Below are 7,100 nucleotides of genomic sequence, written 5' to 3'. Positions count from 1 at the left end.
GGCATGACACAACATGCCACAGTATGGTACAGCATGGCACAGCATGGCGTGGCACGGCACAACATGACACGGCACAACATGCCACAGTATGGTACAGCATGGCACAGCACAGCATGACACGGCACAGCATGGCACAGCATGGCACGGCACAGCATGGCATGGCACAGCATGACATGGCACAGCACGGCACAGCATGGCACAGCACAGCATGGCATGGCACAGCATGGCACAGTATGGTACGGCACAGCATGGCACGGCACAGCACAGCACAGCATGGCACGGCATAGTATGGCATGGTGCAGCACAGCACGGCTCAGCACAGCATGGCACAGCACGCCTCAGCATGCCATGGCACAGAATGGCACGGCATGGCACAGCATGACACAGCATGGCATGGCACAGAATGGCACGGCACGACACAGCACGGCACAGCATGGCACGGCATGGCATGGCACAGCATGGCATGGCATGGCACAAAATGGCACAGAATGGCACAGCATGGCACGGCACGGCATGGCAAGACAAGTTGTTGGCAGTGCCTGGCGCTCCCAGGGGCTAACAGCACTTCCTCCATGCCCACCATCCCTCCTCGGGCCGTGCGGGGCTGAGCTGAGCTCCTCCAGCACCGTTCCTCAGCTCTGGCCCAGCGGCTGCACGGGGTGCCTGGCAGCGCCTGCTGCTCGCGCTCCCTTCTTTGGCCAAGCGCACCAACGCGTGGCGGCACGAGGGCGCAGCAGAGCGGTGGCTCCTGCTCCTTCCTCCCCGCTGGATCCCGGTGCTGAGAAATCCCAGCCAATTTCTTTGCATTGTGAGCACGACCTACGGGACAAAAAAAAGGAAAAAGCAAAGCTGTGGATGAACGCAACGATTGCCTCGTGACGACGGCAGCTGCCGAGCCGGTGCCGAGCTGAACCTTGGGCACAGCGAGGGCTCCGGGCAGCGCCGTACTGCTGCTGGGGGTGGTGAGAGTGTAGGAGGAGCCCAGGGGGTCCGCAGTGCCCGCTTGGCCATGCGTCGTGCCCCACGTCCCATGGGGTGGCCGCGCTGGTTGGTTTCCTCCTGGCCCTGTGCTGATGCTGTGCTGTAGCTCAGACTCCTGGCGAGGCGTTCACTCGGGCTCCTCTCCGCTGCAGCAGCCATCGTTCCCTCTGCAGAGCTCTGAGTCGCACGCAGAGCCCCCACTGACCTGTGGTCCTCACAGTCATACAAACCAAAGCCACCCACACATCCATAGGGTCCGAAGATGTTGATCTGTATTTGCCGCTCTTGTTCTTGCCGTGGACCATTTCTTCTCATGCTTACGTTCTCTCCTCCCCCTCTTCTCCCCCCTCCCCTGCTCTGTCCCCCATTCTGCTCCCACCCCATCCCTCCTCCCTCCCTCCTTCTCCCCCCCTTCCCCCGTTCTCAGCCCTTCCAAATATCTCCGTCCAACCGTTCAGGCTTTGGCTGTTGACCTCACGCAATGACCGATGTCCCATTTCCCGTAGCACGCACACAAACGTCACCTCAGCGAGTGAGGAAAACCTCCTGAACCCCCAGAGCCCCTCAGCATCCACCCCAGCCCCGGAGCTGCCGGGCGGCCGCACGCCGACGTCCGCTCACTCCGTGTGGTTGCTGCCCCGGACCGGAGCTAACATTCTCTCTCATTGCTCTCTTCCTGCTCTCCATCTGCATGTCTGCGCTGCTCTGTCTATGAACCGCCTCTGGCCTCAGGAGGGTGGGCGAGTTGTGTAAGTGAGCACGTTCTCATCTCATAGCAATCTCACGTTGTCCCCTCCCGTCCCGCTGCCCGTGTGCCCCGTAGTCTGTCTGTGTCCCCGTCTGTGCCGCTGTGTGCTGCTGCTGCTGCTGCTGCTGCTGCCCCATGGTGACGGCTGAGGAAATTCCCTCTGGCTCTGACAGCCCTCGGGTTGGACCCCGTGCCCCGCTCTGCCCTCACCAGGGCCGTCCCTGCAGGGCTGCAGCCCCCAGGGCAGCTCCTGGAGGCCTCGCAGAGGGAACGGAGCGGCCCTTCGTGCTCCTTCCGCACCCAAAGCCTTACAGCCCGGAGCTCATCTCATTGGCTGCCACTGAAGGGTCTTCATGGTGGCCCTCAGGGAAGTCACCGCCACGGTAACGGTTGACGTGGGGAAATCACAGCACGGAAAATGCCCTTCTCCCACTCTGGTTAATGGTTGTTGCTGGATGTGGGGCTGGCGCAGCCCCTTGGCCTCGTTCCCTGTTGGCAGTGCTGGGCTGGCCAGGTTGGAACTGGATGATCCATAAGGCCCCTTCCAACCCAACCCAACCCAACCCAACCCAACCATTCCGTGGATCCATGATCTATAAGACCCTTCCAACCCAACCCAACCATTCTGTGGCTCTGTGATCTATAAGACCCCTTCTAACCCAACCCAACCCAACCCAACCCAACCAGTCTGTGGCTCTGTGATCTATGAGACTCCTTCCAACCCAACCCAACCCAACCCAACCATTCCGTGGATCCATGATCTATAAGACCCTTCCAATCCAACCCAACCATTCTGTGGCTCCATGATCTATAAGACCCCTTCTAACCCAACCCAACCCAACCCAACGCAACCATTCTGTGGCTCTGTGGTCTATAAGACCCCTTCCAACTCAACCCAACCCAACCCAACCATTCTGTGGCTCTGTGCTCTATAAGGCCCCTTCCAACCCAATCCAACGCAGCCAACTCTATATCTCCGTGATCCTCAAGATCCCTCCCAAACCAACTCAACCATTCTTTGTCTCTGTGATCTTTAAGATCCTTCCCAGCCCAACCCATTCTGTGACTCTGTGACCTGTGAAGGTCCCTTCCAACCCAACTCATTCTATGAATCTCCAGTTCCCCAGGCCGGACCAAGCCTCGAGGCCCCTTCCTCCCTGTTGGATTCCACCTGGGGCATGTGCTCCCACCCCAGGCTGCTCTCCAGGTGAATTTCCCCAGTGTGCATGGCCAACTGTGTGGTCTTGGTTGTGCTTCTTCCGTGTTTGTCTGTCTGTCCATCCCGTTGGCTTTTTTTTGACCCGTAGTGTGTTTGAACGTAGCTACATCCACCTGTGTTGCTCCCACGTGTGACGGCACACCCAGAGCTCTGGGCAGTCTCCTGTTTGATTTTATTTGTCATTTTCTGCACATTGTTGGATTTCCAAGTCCTCACCCCTCGCCGGTGCCCGGCTGGACAGGGCCAGTCCCCGGGAGAGCAGAGTGGCAGCACGTAGGACTCTCATGCCAGATGCCACCCACCACCGCTGAGCTGCCGGTTCCTCCTGGATGCCACCTGCATGGATCAGGTCTGCTTTGCTCCAGGCTGTGCCGCACAGCAGCTTCCAGCAGAGGGTGGGAACTCCATTGCTGTCTGCCCGGCGGAGGTGGTGGAGCCCAGGGCTGCGGCTGGGGACGGGGCACTGCTGTGGGCAGGGTCGTGCCTCGGTCTTAGCGCAGCACATCTCACTTCGTTCACCCACGGGTGGCAGCAGGAGGGCTGCTGTCTGTGCACTCCGTGCTGCTCCTAATATCCAACCTAAACCTCCTGCTGTCACACAGCACGCTGTAGGTGGGGAAGCTATGGGCTCTGTGATGCGGGCAGCAGTCGGGGCCACTTTTGGGGCTGAGCAGAGCTTGCTGCTGACCCCACATCAGGACAGCACTCATCAGCGTTCACGTGATTAGAGCTGCTTGCAATGCAACGCAGCCAGTTCCATCCTCGTTCAGCTGAGCTGGCATTGCAGACAATGTCACAGCCCTGCACGCGTCCCTTTGGGGTCACACAGCTGTGCTGCCCCACTTCCAGCACGGCCCCACTGAGCCCAGAGAGCAGGCAGGACAGGGACGGGCACTGCGTGCAGCCCAGCAGGGCCGTGTCGGTGTGGGCAGTGGGCAGAGCCCCCACGCAGCCCCCTTGTGCAGCGTTGCTCCCATGGAAAACATCCAACAGCAGTGGAACGAGGTGTGAAATCCACTCTGGCTTTCACTGGTGCTTGCTTAGCTGGGTGCTTTAAGCGTTTTCTTAGCGCAGGTTTTGCATTTACTTTCTGGGAAGGGTGGGGAGGGGTGAAACTGGAGTGCTTGACGGTTGCACTGAGGAGGCTGGGTCCTGCAGCAGCCCCAAGGTTCAGGTGTGAAAGTGATGGCTGCCGTCTGGGAGTGCGTCACAGAATCAGGGAGGTGTGGGGTGGTTGGGTTGGAAGGGTCCTTAAAGATCATAGAGCCATGGGATGGTTGGGTTGGAAGGGGTCTTAAAGATCAGAGAGCCATGGGATGGTTGGGTTGGAAGGGGTCTTAAAGATCATAGAGGCACGGGATGGTTGTGTTGGAAGGGTCCTTAAAGATGACAGAACCACGGGATGGTTGGGTTGGAAGGGACCGTATCAGTCATAGAGGAACGGGATGGTTGGGTTGGAAGGGTCCTTAAAGACCATAGAACCACAGGATGGTTGTGTTGGAAGGGTCCTTAAAGATCATAAAGGCACAGGATGGTTGGGTTGGAAGGGTCCTTAAAGATCATAGAACCACAGGATGGTTGGGTTGGAAGGGTCCTTAAAGATCAGAGAGCCATAGAATGGTTGGGTTGGAAGGGGTCTTAAAGATCATAGAACCACAGGATGGTTGGGTTGGAAGGGTCCTTAAAGATCATAGAGCCACAGGATGGTTGGGTTGGAAGGGTCCTTAAGGCTCGTAGAGCCATGGGATGGTTGTGTTGGAAGGGTCCTTAAAGATCAGAGAGCCATAGAATGGTTGGATTGGAAGGGTCCTTAAAGATGACAGAACCACAGGATGGTTGGGTTGGAAGGGTCCTTAAAGATCACCCAGTGCCAATCCCCTGGGTGCCCTCCAGCCATGACCACCCATGGCCCCAGGACGGGGCACCCACAGCTGTGGGCAGCGCTGGGGCCTCACCGCTCTCTGATTAAATGCCTTCCTGACCTCTGCCCTCAGTCTCCCCTCAGTGTAAAGCCGTTCCCCCCTGTCCTGTCACTATCAGTGCCCCTCCTGCTCGTGTGCTGCCTTGGTGAGGTCTTACAAGCCGTTTGGGAGGACTGAAACAAGTGAAGGAATGCTGCTTGGGCAGAGGTGGACGGGCAGAGCCTATGGAGCAGGGGCAGCCCGGTGGGTCGCCTCCTTTGAGCGCTGTGTGGTTCGGGACCGGTGCTGGTTGTGCTGCACCAAAGCAGCCCCCTCCCATAACATCCCATAACATCCCTGTTTTGCTCTCCCATGGCGCCATGCTGGCCTCAAGCAGTGGATTTATGGAGAAGAATTTCGTGCTTCTATTGAACGGGTGAGGCAGGGGTGCAGGAGGTGGTTTGCGGCACGTGGCTCAGCCTTCTCCGGGTTGGTGCGAGGTGCTGTTGGGTGAGGAGGGATCCGGGCTCTTCTGTGTGTCCTTGGGGCAGGAATCTTCCATCGGTGCACCCAGCTCTGCTTGCTGTGCTTGCAAGGCCTCCAGGTCTCCCCCCGTCGCTCCTGTTGAGTCCACATCGTCGTCCAACCCAACACGCGTGCCTTGTTTCCATTCGCACCCACCAACCTTGGGCAGGTGTGGCTCTGCTCATTGCCCTGTCCCTGTTGTGTCCCCCTGGCAGCGTTCTGTTTCCACCTCTTCTGTCTCTTCCCGACCTTCCTCTGAGCACAGAGCGTGGCTGCGTCGCCGACCTGCGGGCACAGCTGTGACCCACAGGGATTGCCAGTCCTCTGCAGGGCTCCTTAATCATAGAATCACAGAGCCATAGAATGGCCTGGGTTGCAGAGGCCCACGGTGAGCATCAGCTCCAAGCCCCTGCTGTGTGCAGGTCGCCAACCAGCAGCCCAGGCTGCCCACAGCCACATCCAGCCTGGCCTCCAATGCCTGCAGGGATGGGGCATCCACAGCCTCCTTGGGCAACCTGTGCCAGTGCCTCACCGCCCTCTGCATGAAAAACTTCCTCCTCACATCCAACCCAAACCTCCCCTGTCTCACTTTACACCCATTCCCCCTTGTCCCATCACCACCCACCCTCACACACAGCCGTTCCCCTCCTGTTTATCCGCTCCCTTCAAGCACTGAAGGCCACCATGAGGTCTCCCTGGATCCTTCTCTTCTCCAATCCAATCAATCCCAGTTCTCCCAACCTTTCCTCGTAGCAGAGCTGCTCCAGCCCTCTGCTCATCTCAATGCCCTCCTCTGGACCCGCTCCAAAAGCTCCAAGAGCTTCGCAGCTCCTGCTGTTCGGATGGGGATGCTCTGCTCAGCACTGGCCTGGTGCTCACGCGGTTGTCTGTGTCTGGTTGTGCTGCTGGCAGCGGTGAGAGCCGTGCTTCTCCTGCCCCTCACAGCCCTGCAGAGGGCAGCTCTCCCCGGTTGGCCCCCAGGAGCAGAGCTGGCGATGTGGGACCGCGCGTCGTGGCGGCGGGGAGGCCAGGAGTGGTGAGCAGCGCAGAGCGAGGCGGTGCTGGCGGTTGTGTTCTGCAGGGGGGAGGACAGGAATGAGGGGCAGGAGGAGCTCCTCGTTGTGGGAAAAGGCGAACAGCGGGGTCAGCGTTGCGCGTCAGCGTCCCGTTCGGTTTGGCAGAGTTGCTAATTGCGTGAGAAGCACCGTGCTTAAGATGGTTTGCAGAAAACATGGAAGCTGTGGGGGACACTGAGCCGTAGAATCACAGAATCGGGTTGGATGAGGCCTCTCACATCACCACTCCAACCCGTCCCCACCACGTCCCCAAGCGCCCCATGGAGGGTTCTCCCCATGGGCAGCGATGCTGTTTCCCACGGGGGCATTTCCCATGGGGACGTCCGTCCCTTGCAGCTCCACGTGGGGCCTGAAGTCCGAGGAATGGTGATGTTGGAGGGGAGAGCTGGGGGCTCCCGGGGCGCCTCCAGGTCTGCCATGGCTGGGATGGGGGCTGTGCCAGCGCTGGGTCGTCCTCGCAGTGAAGAACCATTTGATGCCTTCCTTGGAAAATCTTCTGTCTGTATTCTAAGCGTGCCCATCGCTGCTTGTCCCCTCTGGGCACCGCCTCCCCCTTCTTCATTCCCTTCCATCAGATATTCACACACTGAGAGCCCCCAAAGCCTCCCCCCGGCCGAGCAGCCCCCGCTGTCCAGTCCCTCATCGCCATC

The sequence above is a fragment of the Lagopus leucura genome, unplaced genomic scaffold (assembly GCF_019238085.1).
Source record: "Lagopus leucura isolate 7727_CA_CO unplaced genomic scaffold, USGS_WTPT01 35316-0_obj-0_obj, whole genome shotgun sequence".
NCBI lineage: Eukaryota > Metazoa > Chordata > Aves > Galliformes > Phasianidae > Lagopus > Lagopus leucura.
This window is presented reverse-complemented; position numbering follows the sequence as displayed.